The sequence below is a fragment of the Chrysochloris asiatica genome, unplaced genomic scaffold (genome assembly GCF_000296735.1).
Source record: "Chrysochloris asiatica unplaced genomic scaffold, ChrAsi1.0 scaffold00097, whole genome shotgun sequence".
In the NCBI taxonomy this organism is placed as follows: domain Eukaryota; kingdom Metazoa; phylum Chordata; class Mammalia; order Afrosoricida; family Chrysochloridae; genus Chrysochloris; species Chrysochloris asiatica.
Genome location: NW_006408615.1, coordinates 3,896,247 through 3,908,863, shown reverse-complemented (window position 1 = coordinate 3,908,863; position 12,617 = coordinate 3,896,247).

Genomic DNA, 12,617 nt, shown 5'->3' with positions numbered 1-12,617 from the left:
TTTCTTCATATGTTTGTTGGCTGCCTGGATCTCCTCCTTGGTGAAGTGTTTGTTCCTGTCCTGTGCCCATTTTTTAATTGGGTTATTTGTCTTTTTCTTGTAGAGGTGTTGTAGTTTCCTATATATTTTAGAAATGAGTGCACTGTCCGATGTGTTGTTGCAAAAGACTTTTTCCCATTCTGTGTGTTTACTTTTTATTCTTCTGGTGAAGCCTTTTCATGCACATAAGTTTTTACTTTTTAGTATGTCCCAATCTCTATTTTGTCTACCTTTGTTTGTGTAGTTTTCAAAATGTTTGGTAGTCTGTGTTGCCCTGAGTTAGTGCCCTCAGATTTGTCCCATTTTTCATTGTCAGTCGTCATAATTTTGGGATTCAAATTTAGGTCTTTAATCCATGCTAAATTGTTTTTTGTATAAGGTGTGAGGTAAAGGTCTTGTTTCAATCTTTTGCATATCACTTTCCAGTTCTGTCAGCACCATCTGTTGAAGAGACTATCACCTCTCCATGTGATATATTTAGGTCTTTGTCAAAAATCAATTGGCTGCATGTCGATGTGTTCATTTCTGGATTCTCGATTATCTTCCATTCATCAATGTGTCATTCATTGTACTAGTACCAGGCTGTTTTGACCACTGTGGCCTTGTAATAAATTTTGAAGTCAGGGAGTGAGTGGTTTCCAACCTTATTCTTCTTCTTAAGCCGTGCTTTGCTTATCCTGGGTCTCTTTCCTTTCCATAGAAAATTTGTAATTGTTTTTTCCATCTCTTTGAAGAATGTCATTGGAATCTGGATTGGAATTGCATTATGTGTAAATTGCTTTGAGCAGTATTGAAATGTTCACAATGTTAAGTCTTCTTATCCAGAAGCATGGTACATTCTTCCATTTTTCTAGGTCTCTTTTGGTTTCTTGTGGTAGTGTTTTATAGGTTTCCTTGTATAGGTCCTTTGTTTCTCTGGTTACATTTATTTCTAGATATTTCATCCTTTGGGCAGCTATTGTAAATGGTATTGCTTTCTTAATGTCCTTTTCAGCACTGCCATTTTTGGTATAGAGGAATCCAACTGATTTTTGTATGTTAATCTTATATCCTGCCACTTTGCTGAATCTTCCAATGAGGTCTAGTAACTTTTTTACTGAGTCTTTGGGATTTTCTATATATAAGATAATATCATCTTCAAATAGAGAGAGTTTTACTTCTTCTTTGCCAATTTGGATACCTTTAATTTCCCTGTCTTGCCGTATAGCTCTTGCTAAGACTTCCAGCACTTTATTGAATAAGAGTGGTGACAAAGGACATCCTTTTCTGGTTCCTGTTTGCAGAGGGAAGGCTTTCAGTTTCTCTTCATTGAGAGTAATGTAGGCTGTTGGTTTTGTATATATGCTCTTAATTATGTTGAGGAATTTCCCTTCAATTCCTACTTTGTTGAGTGTTTTTTTTTTTAATCAGGAATGGATGTTGGATTTTGTCAAATGCCTTTTCTGCATCAATTGATATGATCATGTGGTTCTTTTCTTTTTTCTTATTTATATGGTGGATAACGTTGATCATTTTTCTAATGTTGAACCATCCTTGCATCCCTGATATGAATCCTGCTTGATCATGATATATTATCTTTTTGATGTGTTGCTGGATTCTGTTGGCTAGGATTTTGTTGAGAATTTTTGTATCTATGTTTATGAGGAATATTGGTCTATAATTTTCTTTCTTAGAGATGTCCTTCCCTGGTTTTGGAATGAGGGTTATGCTTACTTCATAAAATGTATTAGGAAGTTTTCCATCCTCTTTTATCTTTTGGAATGATTTGAGTAGAACTGGTGACAGCTTTTCCCTGAATGTTTGGTAGAACTCACCAGTGAAGCCATCTGGGCCTGGACTTTTTTTGGTTGGGATTTTTTTTTTTTTATGACCTGATCAATTTCTTCTTTTGTTATGGGTCTGTTCAGGTTTTCAACTTCACTGTGTGTAAGTTTAGGTAGGTCGTTTTTATCTAAAAATGTATCCATCACTTCTAATTTTCAAATTTGTTGGAGTACAACTCTTCGTAGAATTCTGTTATTATCCTTTTGATTTCCTTTGGTTCCGTTGTGTCATCTCCCATGTGGTTTCTAATGCATGTTATTCGTGTCTTCTCCCTTTTTTCTTTTATGAGGTTTGCCAATGGTCTGTCAGTTTTGTTAATACTTTCACAGAACCAGCTTCTTGTCCTGTTGATTCATTCTATAGTTTTTCTGTTTTCTATCTCATTTATTTTTGCTCTAATCTTCATTGTTTATTTTCTTTTGTTGGCTGTAGCTTCCCTCTGTTGGTTTAGTTCTAATTGTTGGAGATGCTTTGTTAATTTTGGTTCTTTCTTCTTTTTGGATGTGTGCATTTATTGCAATAAATTGTCCTCTCAGCATCACTTTCGCTGTGTCCCAAAGGTTTTGTTATGTGTGTTTTTATTCTCATTTGTTTCTAGGAACTTTATGAATTCACGTTTAATTTCTTCTACTACCCAGTCACTTTTCAGCAGGATGTTATTCAGTTTCCATGTATTTGACTTGATTTCCTTGGTCTTCCTATTGTTGATTTCTAATTTGATAGCATTGTGGTCTGAGAAGGGAAATTGTCTTCCAGCAGTTCTTCAACTATTTCCTCTGTGGGCTTGTGTGGTTGTTCCTGTTCTGGAATGCCAATAATTCTAAAGTTATTACTCTTCTTGTTGGTCAACATGAATCTTAGACCTTCTTCAGATTTTTTTCTCCTTTTTGTTTTGCTTGCTCTTCTATCTTAGTGGTATTGAAAGATTTGTCTTCCAGGTCACTAGTTTTTCCTTCCATCTCTTCTATTCTACTCCTTTGCCCTTTTAGTGTATTGTCTATTTCTAACATTATATTATTGATAGTTTGGGCCTCTTTTTGTAGGTTTTGAATGGTTTCCAATGCTGTATCTATCATTTGATTGTTCCTGTAGCACTTTCCTTACTTCTTCCTTATTTTTCTCAACTCCATCGTAAAGTGTTTTTAAACATTTCATAATCATTTTTCTGAATTCCTTCTCATGCATTTCCCAGGTCTGCCCTCCTTCCAGAATGTAGTCCAAGTCTCCCTCTAGGTCATTTGTCTCAGACATATTATCTTGTTTCTGGATATGTGCTGATGTGGTCATCTGCTTTTACTTCTGGGACATGTTTAGTGTTTATCTGTGGCCTTAATACTTAATTAAGTGTGTGTTCGGGTATTTTTTATGCTTTCTAATTGTCCTAAGGTAGATATGAACAGGATGTGGGCTTTCCTTTTCATCCTTCTTATTGCTTAACTCAGAATAACTTTCACAGGTGTTGTCTGCCTCCCTGATATATGGCAGTGGTATTGATTCTTGCCTGCATTTTGATGTTTTATAGAGTGTGATTGTAGCTTAACTATATGGCAGCAGTTGCTGTCTCTTCTTGGGTCATATAGGAACAGAAAGAGTCCCCCAAAGATAAAAGGGAGAGCATAAAACAGTAAAAAGCAACAGCTAAAAAACAAGAAAAAACAAAAACCTAATAAAACAACAACAACAACAACAAAATCTAGATTGGATACTGTAGTCTATAATTGCAGAAAGGGGAGAGGTGGGACAGAAAAAAAAGAACGTATAGCCTAATATGAGTATGACTTTAATGTCCTTTTTCAACTTCTTGCCTTCAAGGCTGTCTGATAAATTTCAAGATGCCACTGTTGGTTGTTATGCTATACCTTAGGATTTAATTTAATTTTCAGCCTGTTTTATTTTTTAATCATTCTTTCCCTCTCCACAGTCCTTGTTCTGGCCTTTTCCTTATTAAAAAACAGTTCAGGGCTGGGTCTTGGGCTGAGAGTATCTGTGCACATGTGTGGCTGAAGAATCCACGAGTGGTGGGGGTGGGGGGTGTCCACTAGTTCAGGTACCCCCTCTAGTCAACAGAATGAAGGTGTGCAAACAGTGGGGCACCAATGAACAGATACCAAAAAGAAAAAAAATAATCAGAACACAGCACAACTGAGAAAGTGTATTGTCTACCTTTGCTCTGAGGTTCCCCTGTTGGTCTTGCCCAAGTTGTTGGCTCTGGGCCACAGAGCCCAGCAGATTCAAAAGTATGCAATTTCTTACTTCCTCTACAAGTTTCACTAGCTATAAACCTTCAAACTTTAAAAACATTCCTACCTATGTGGTTCAGAGTTTTGGCGCTCTTCCCTGAACCTGCTTCGCCTGGCATTCTATGGTATTGCTGACTGTGAACTTCACTGCACCTTTACCCTATCCACCATAAAGCCCTGCCTCCAGACCCCACTCTTGATGGTGGCTGCTGCTATGTTGCCAGGCGTCTGTGTGCAGGGCAGGGTGGGTCATGTGGACCTTTTTGTCGTTCACTGATGTGAGTGGCAGTTTTCTAGAAACTCAGAAAACAGAACATCAAGATGAGCTTGGCTGGGCCATGGCACATCCTCTCCAATTTCTGAACATGAGTTTATTTTATAAAGTTCATTTCTTTGCTGAAATTCAGGGCTCATTAAACTTTTTTTTTTTTTTTTTTTTTTATAAACTAAGTATGGCAGAAGGGAGGCCGCTCACGGCTCAGATGAGTTTATGAACAGGCCAATTGCAAATTCATAATTAAAGGAATTTGACAAGAATCAAAGAAGACTGGCTCCCACTGGAGGTTTGGGAAGTTAATTACTGGTTCATCCTCTAACACGATGGGTGTGGAGGAGATATTTGAAGTGGGGAGGGCTGGGAATTCTCTGGAAAGATGCAGTGAAAATGTATGTGCCAATACTGATTTTGTAATCTGTGGATCCAGCCACAAGCCATTTTAGAGATGAGAGCTGATTCTCTGTGTTTGGCTCGTCATAATCCCAGAAACTTTGCTTTTCATGACACCCCCTCCAGTGTTGTCCTGGAAACCCAAATGAGGCTCACAGACCCGCCCATCCAACCTCCTGGGCTCCCAGCAGTGCCTATGGGATAGAGCACAGTATTGAAGGGGTTGCTCTTTTTTACAACACACTTTATTATTATTTTTAGAACAGTTTTTGTTAGGATTACAGAAAAATTGTGCAGAAAATACAGGTATGTATCCCCTTGTTATATATTAAATTGTGTTTCCTAAAAATATGTTTTGTACTCTATGGAACAGTTCTACTCTGTTCTGTAGGGTCACTGTGAGTCCGAATCGACCCTATTATAATGGGTTACGTTGTTGGTGAGGGCTGGGTTGGAGATGGGGATTTACTGCTGATGGGTTTGGGGTTTCTTTTTGAGGTCATGAAAATATTCTGGAATTAGATAATAAAAAGGGTTGCATTCCATAAATACACTCAAAACTCAGTAAATATACTAAAACCCACTGGCTGTGCATTCTGTCTTGATAAAAAATAATATGTAGACTTCTAGTGCAGAACAACAAAAAAATAAAAGTATGTTTTCTAGCTCCAAAATCCCTATACCTGTGGATGTAATCCCACTTATGAATGGAGCTGTCTTTGTTACGTTGTTGTTGTTAAGTGCCTTCGAGTCTATTCTGACTCATAGTGACCCTGTATAGGGTTTCCAAGGAGTGGCTGATGGGTTTGAACTGACAACCTTGCAGTTAGCAGTCCAGTGCTTATCCTACAGTGCCATGCCAGTATTCGAAAACTTTCTCTGTGCCTCCCCTTTGGGGAATTGAACCACAGCCTCCCACATGACAGGCAGGGATACTCTCCAGTATACTAAGGAGGAATCACACTTGTTATGTTGTTGTTAAATAGTTTGGAGTTGGTTCTGACTCATAGTGCCCTGCACAGGTTTCCGAGGCTGTAAATCTTTACGGGAGCAGAAAGCTTCATCTTTCTCCCGTGGAACAGCTGGTAGTTTTGAACTACTGACCTTGAGGTTAGCAGCCCAATTCGTAACCACTATGCTACCAGAGCTCCTTACTTGTTATGTTAGTGAAGACTATATCAACATAGGGTGTGTCTTACTTAAGCCAAACATATGTTGTCTCTCTGAGGAACAGAGAAGAAATATCAAATGGAGGGAAGATACAGAGAGTCAGAACCTGAAACGAGAAAAGACCACTCCCAGAGCCTAGAGAGAAAGAAAGGTTTCTCTACAGCTGAAAAATTAAGTTTAGACCGCTTGTCTCCTGAACTGTCAGAAGATGAATTTCTAATTATTAAAGCCTCCCAGGTCCCAAGTCCATGAGGACCAAAGTGCAACCTTGAGTACATCTCATCTGAATTTAGAAATCATCTCAAGAATAGATGTAATGAAATTGCTGCAATTTGATAACCTTGACCCATACTGATGGACGTAGTAGCTCAAAATACCAACTGAGAGGGAAAGAGTCTTCACATCAAGTATCAATCCTATGCCCTCTGTACACAGGGTTGATAGGGACAGGCAACTTAGACATTGGCTACCTAAAATGAGGGGGCTATAAGTCACTATAAAGTGACTGCCTTGCAAATTTTCAAGAGGAAGTTTAGTTTAAGAGTGTGTGGGCAAAGCCAGAACCCCACTGAAAATTTTTCATCTTGTCTAGACAGGTCTGGTGAAAAGAGACGGGGATAAGATTCTTATGATTCAATAGTGAGTAATTTTCATCATAGCTAATTGCAACTATCACAACCTTAAAGGTAGGAGTTTTGAAATAAAAAAGAGGGAATAGTTAATTGTACAGTCCCAAAACAGAGGACCTTACGACCATCAAGGGATAAGAGCACGAGTGGAATGTGGGACCCTATCCAGAGAAATAGTGACACCAGAGAAGGAGGCAGAGATGGAGACATGGAGAGATAGAGCAGCTGAGGACTCTAGACTCATGGAAAGAGAAAGACTATTTGCTGGCAGCCATGTGTTGGTGGCCAGGAGGAAGGCTTGCAGAATGTGCCTTTTGGTGGTTTAAATGATTATATATCCCTGAAGGTTTTTGTGTACATCTTGCCACCTCCTCCCTACAAAAAACAACAACAACAACAACAAAAACCAGAGGGAATAGAAGCAAAAATATTGTTGAGTGATGATGAACTGATGAGATTGTAATCATTACAATGAAAGGATGAGTGTAAAATTGATGTTCTCTCATGTAAGCTATCACTCAGTTCACACACACAAGAAAGAATAGATGTAACGAACTGAAATCTAATGACCAAAGACCAGGTGAATTGTGGCATGGCATTAAAGACATCATACATGAAGAAAGTAAAAAGTCATTAAAAAGGCAGGAAAGAAAGAAAAGTGACTGTCTTTCAGAGGAGACTCTGAAATATGCTCTTGAAGAAATAGTGAAGTAAAAGAACTGAACAAGAAATTTCAAAGGGCAGTTCAGAAAGACAAAGTACAGTATTATAATGAAATGTGCAAAGAACTGGAGATAGAAAACCCAAAGGGACGAACATGCTCAGCATTTCTCAAGGTAAAAGAATTGAAGAAATATTTCAAGCCTGAGTTGCAATACTGAAGGATTCTATTGGCAAAATACTGATGAACTCAAGAAATAGCAAAAGATGGAACACCGAATGAAAAAGAATGAGTCCATGTTTCACTGTTTGAGGAAGAAACATCTAATGAACAGCTGATATTATTGAAGGAACAAGTCTAAGGTACACTGAAGACATTGATGACAAGCCTCCAGGAATTGATGGAATTCCAACTGAGATGTTTCAAAAATTCCCTGCTGACGTAGATGAAGCATCTTTCCATAGACTGATTTTCAATCCTTACATCTTCTCTGCTGAGGTGTTTTATTTTTTTTTTCAGGTATTTTGCCTATTTTGTAATTGTGTTATTTATTCTTATTGCTGACCTTTGGAGGTTATTTGTGTATGTTGAAGAGGAGTCCTGTATCAGATGTGTGTTTTAAAAATATTTTCTTTTTTAAAAATTATTTATTTTTCTTTCTTTATTTTTGTTGTTTTAAAGTTTTTATTGTGAATTGAGTGAAAGTTTACAGGGCAGATCAACAGTTTTACATTCAACAAATCATATACTTTGTTTCATTATAGTGATTACAATCCCCTCCATGTACCATTAGTTAACAGTATTTCTCTCTATTCATTTTAGCTCTTTTTAAAAACAAAAAAACACTCAGGCATATATAATAATTTAAACCACCAAAGGGCACATTCTGCAAGCCTGCCTCCTGACCACCAGCTCTCAGTCCCTCTCTTTCCATGAATTTAGAGTCCTCAGACTCTCCTCTCTCCAAGTCCACATCTCTACCTCCATCTCTGGTGTAGCTACTTCTCTGGATAGGGTCCCACATTACACTTGTGCTCGTCTCCCTGGATGGTCCTAGGGACCTCTTTTTCTGGACTGTAAGATTAACTACTCCCTCATTTTTGTTACAAAACTTCTATCTTTGCAATTGTGACGATCACAATTAGTCATGATAACAATTACCCGCTATTGAATCATAAAAATCTTATCCCCATCTCTTTTTACCAGATCCATCTAGACAAGTTGAAAACTATTTAGTGGGGACTCTCTCTTCCCCCGCACACTCTTAAACTATACTCCCTCTTGAAAACTTGTAAGCCAGTCACTTTGTGCCTTTATTGCCCCCTCATTTTAGGTAGCCGATGTCTAAGTTGCCCGTCCCTATCTGCTCTGTATACAGAAGGGATAGAATTGATACTTGATGTGAAGACTCCTTCCCTCTCAGTTGGCTGGTATTTTGAGCTACTACAGCCCTAAGTGTAGGTCAAGTTCATCAAATTGTAGCAATTTATCCTCGTTTCCTTTATCAGAATTTTTTTTTTTTTTTTTTTTTTTTTTACATTTTTCTCTAGTCGAGCTCTGATTATTCAGACATCGAGAGGCTAGGTCAAATGGATACTATCTGCATGTTTGGGTGTTCTTGTGCATCTCCCGTCACCTCATAACAGCTGGATGCTTCACTTTCAGCTCTAACCCTCTGTGGCTATGTCCTTGCCATTGGGCTCAGGTGTTCCCAGGTCTCACCACACTTTGGACCAACCAGCCTTTCCTCTTCTCTCTCTCATCTCCAGGTCAACGGGATTCTATAGAATGTGGTTGAACTCAGACCATTTATTTCTTCATTGCTGCCTTTCCCCCTCTTCCACTCACCAGTAGACCAATACATGCCTACTCATGTATTCCCTTTGAGTTTCAGTCTTAGAGGGGGTTTGACTTGAGGGGTCTTGATTGTTTGTCTTGATGGCTTCCCAGTGAAAACCTGTTAATTCTTTTTTCCTGTACACTGCAAAGGCTCCACAAGGGGCCTGTTTCACTGGGCAAGTTGTAGAACCCCTTTTAGGTATTCCAATCAGTTATAGACTGAAGATGGCTTATAAGCTTTCTATAATTATGTTTCTCAACATTCCTTTTTATCCCACTCAAGTGTCTGCTTTAGAATAGTAGGCAAGGGAGACCACTATTCATAAGACAGTCAAGTATCTTAGTATTATTTCCCATCTTCAGACTGTCTCGATCCCTGTATCACAGAGCCCTGTTATTCCAAGGCTGAGCACGCATTACTATTTAGCTCTGTTCTATTTAGCCCATACACACCTGTCTCAGTGTTCCCCTATCTACCTTGTTCTTCCACCTCCTCCCCCTTCTTGTGTACTGCCCTCCCCAACACCTGAACTATGATGTGTCTGCCCCTACCCTGTGCTCTACCGTCCCCTTCCTTCCCCTCCCCCAATTCACCCGGCCCCACACCGGTAACCAACTAAGAATTTTTTTTTTTCCATTTTAGTATGGGTATCTTTTCTTAATCTTTTACAATAATGGTCTTATGAAATATTTGTCTTGTCCTTTTGTGACTGACTTATTTCACTCAGCATAATGTCCTCAAGGTTCATCCATGTTATGTGGTGGCTTGCAGATTCCTTATTCTTCTTCAAGGTAGCATAATATTCCATTGTGTGTATGTACCACAGTTTGTTTATCCCTTCTTCCCTTGGTGGGCACTTTGGCTGTCTCCATCTTTTTGCAATTGTGAATAGTGCTGCTATGAACATTGCTGTGCATATATGTACTTGTGTTATGGCTGTGCATATATCTTCTTGTGGATACATATTAAGTAGAGAAATTGCTGGGTCATATGGTATTTTTATTTCCAACTATCTGAGGAATCGCCATACTGTTTTCCAGAGTGGTTGGATCATTTTGCATTGATACCAGCAATGTAGGATGGTCCCAGTCTCTCCACATCCTCACCAGCATTTATTATCCTCTGCATTTTTGAACTTTGCTGTTATTACTGGTGTGAGATGAAATCTCATTGTTGTTTTGATGTACATCTGTCTAATGGCTAATGATCACAAACATTTCTTCATGTTTGTTGGCTACCCGAATGTCTTCCTTTGTGAAGTGTCTGTTCATGTCCTGTACCCATTTTTTAATTGGATTACTTGTCTTCTTCTTGTACAGGTGTTGTAGTTTCCTATAGATTTTAGAAATTAGTCCTTTGTCTGATATGTCATTGCTGAAGTTTTCCATTTTGTGGGCTCCTTTTTTACTCTTTTGGTGAAATCCTTTGATGCACATAAGTTTCTAAAATATTTTATTTTAATGTGTGACTTTAAAGGCCTAAAAGAAAAGAATTTAGGTGGAGTAAAGTAGTGAAGCAGAGTTCTGGTGTGGCACTTTAGGATAATGCACTGGACTGAAAACTCAGTTTGAATCGCAAGGTCAGCAGTTCAAACCCACCAGCTGCTCCTCAGAAACCCTATACAGGGTCACTATGAGTTAGACCTGACTTAACAGCAACAACAAAGTAGTGAAAAGATTGAAATTGTCAAAAATGTCATTTTGCTCAGATCAACCATCAACACTCATGAAGCAGCAGTCAAGAAATCAAGTGACACATTGCATTATGCAACTCTGTGGCACAAGACCTCTTTAAAATGTTCAAGAGCAAAGATGTCACTTTGAGGATGAAGGTGCTCCTGACTCAAGCCATGCTATTTTTTATAGCCTCATATGCATATGAAAGTTGGACAGTGAATAAGGAAGACCAAAGAAGAATTGATGCATTTGAGTTATAGTGTTGGAGGAGAATATTAAAAGTACCAGGGACTGCCAGAAGAGCAAACAAATCTGTGTTGGAAGAAGTACAGCCAGAGTGCTCCTTAGAAGCCAGGATGGCCAGACTTCATCTTTCATACTTTGGACATATTATCAGGAGGGATTAATCCCTGCAGAAGGACATCATGCTTGGTAAAGTGGAAGGTCAGTGAAAAAGGAGAAGACCCCCAACGAGATGAATTAACACAGTAGTAATAGCAGCAATGGGCTCAAGCATAGTAACGGTTGTGATGTTGGCACAGGACTGGGCTGTGCTTTGTTCTGTTGTGCATAGTGTCGCTATTGACTTGATGGCATCTAACAACAACAAAGCAGTCTTGTATGTTCTCAAAAAGCTTCTTTTTGGCCCAGGGGGCATGTGTAACAATCTGTTGGGTCCTGCTCCCAAACTCTTCTTCCAAAATAACTCTCCTGCTCTTAGTAGAGAAGTCAAACCCAAGGATGTAGCCCTCAAGGGCACCCTTAGGTGTCAGTTCCTCCTGACATTACTAGGTCACTCGAGGGCATCTGGACTCCCGTCATTATATTCTCTCTAGTATCAGGACTACTACCCTGGCTGTTTTCACTTCAGGAACACTCTTCCTTGCCCCTGCTTCCTTCTCCCACCCCGTAAAATATGATGTCAGCAGCCTTGACACGTATTCTCACGGAGTTCTATTGTACCTTCAGAGCCCCCACCATGAGGAGCAGTCCTGGGCTCTGCCCGCAGTGGGCAGCCCAGTCCAGCAGACCTGTAACATGCAGCAAAGCTGCCCTGCTGAGCTCAGCCTATGTCAGCTGATGGGCAAGTGACGTGTAGACTCGGGAGCATGAGAACCAATGTCTCTGGTGGCAAACCTCTCAGCTGTGGAGTCACTTGTGGTGATAAACCTGGCTCTCTTTGATGCATTCCTTATATCTCAAGTCCCACTTCTACCAGGAACCTCCCTTCACCCCAAAGCCTGAGCTGGGTGTCCTTCTGTCTCCCCGTTGCTGTCTGCATCCTCAACTCGGGGAGAACCAGCTCTGTCCTCCCCTTGGTCTTGTGCTTGGTGATGACTCTTTGTTCCCAGTCTTGCTTGTAGCTCCAACACAGGACAAAACAATCAATGCTACAGATATAAAAATGCCAAACACAATGAGCAAATGAATGCTTGCAAGTGGTCTATGGTTAGAAGTGGGATTCAGAGACCTTCTTGGGTCTGACATTGATTCCAGCCTTTGCTAGCTGTGTCACCAGGAGTAAAGTGTGTAATCTAACAGTAGGTTTCTCATGTGAAAAACAGTGATAATCTCACTTGATTGCAAGGGAAATGCTGAGTGTGAAATAGCGTGTCAGAGAGCTTGAAACATTGGAGGTTCTTGATGAATGACACTCACGTCATTGTGTACCCCCACTATGTGAAAGTTCACCCTCTGTGTACCCATACCTGTCTCCCATCTCTCTTTGCCTCAGTTTCTTCTACTCGTGGTGGTAGGATGGAAATGTGGGTCTCACTGCTCAGAGGGACTCTCACCTGGAGGTTTCTCCGGTCACCACTCCTCTGGTGGATTTCAACCTTTTGGCTGAGATTCATGCTAGCTGCAGAGTA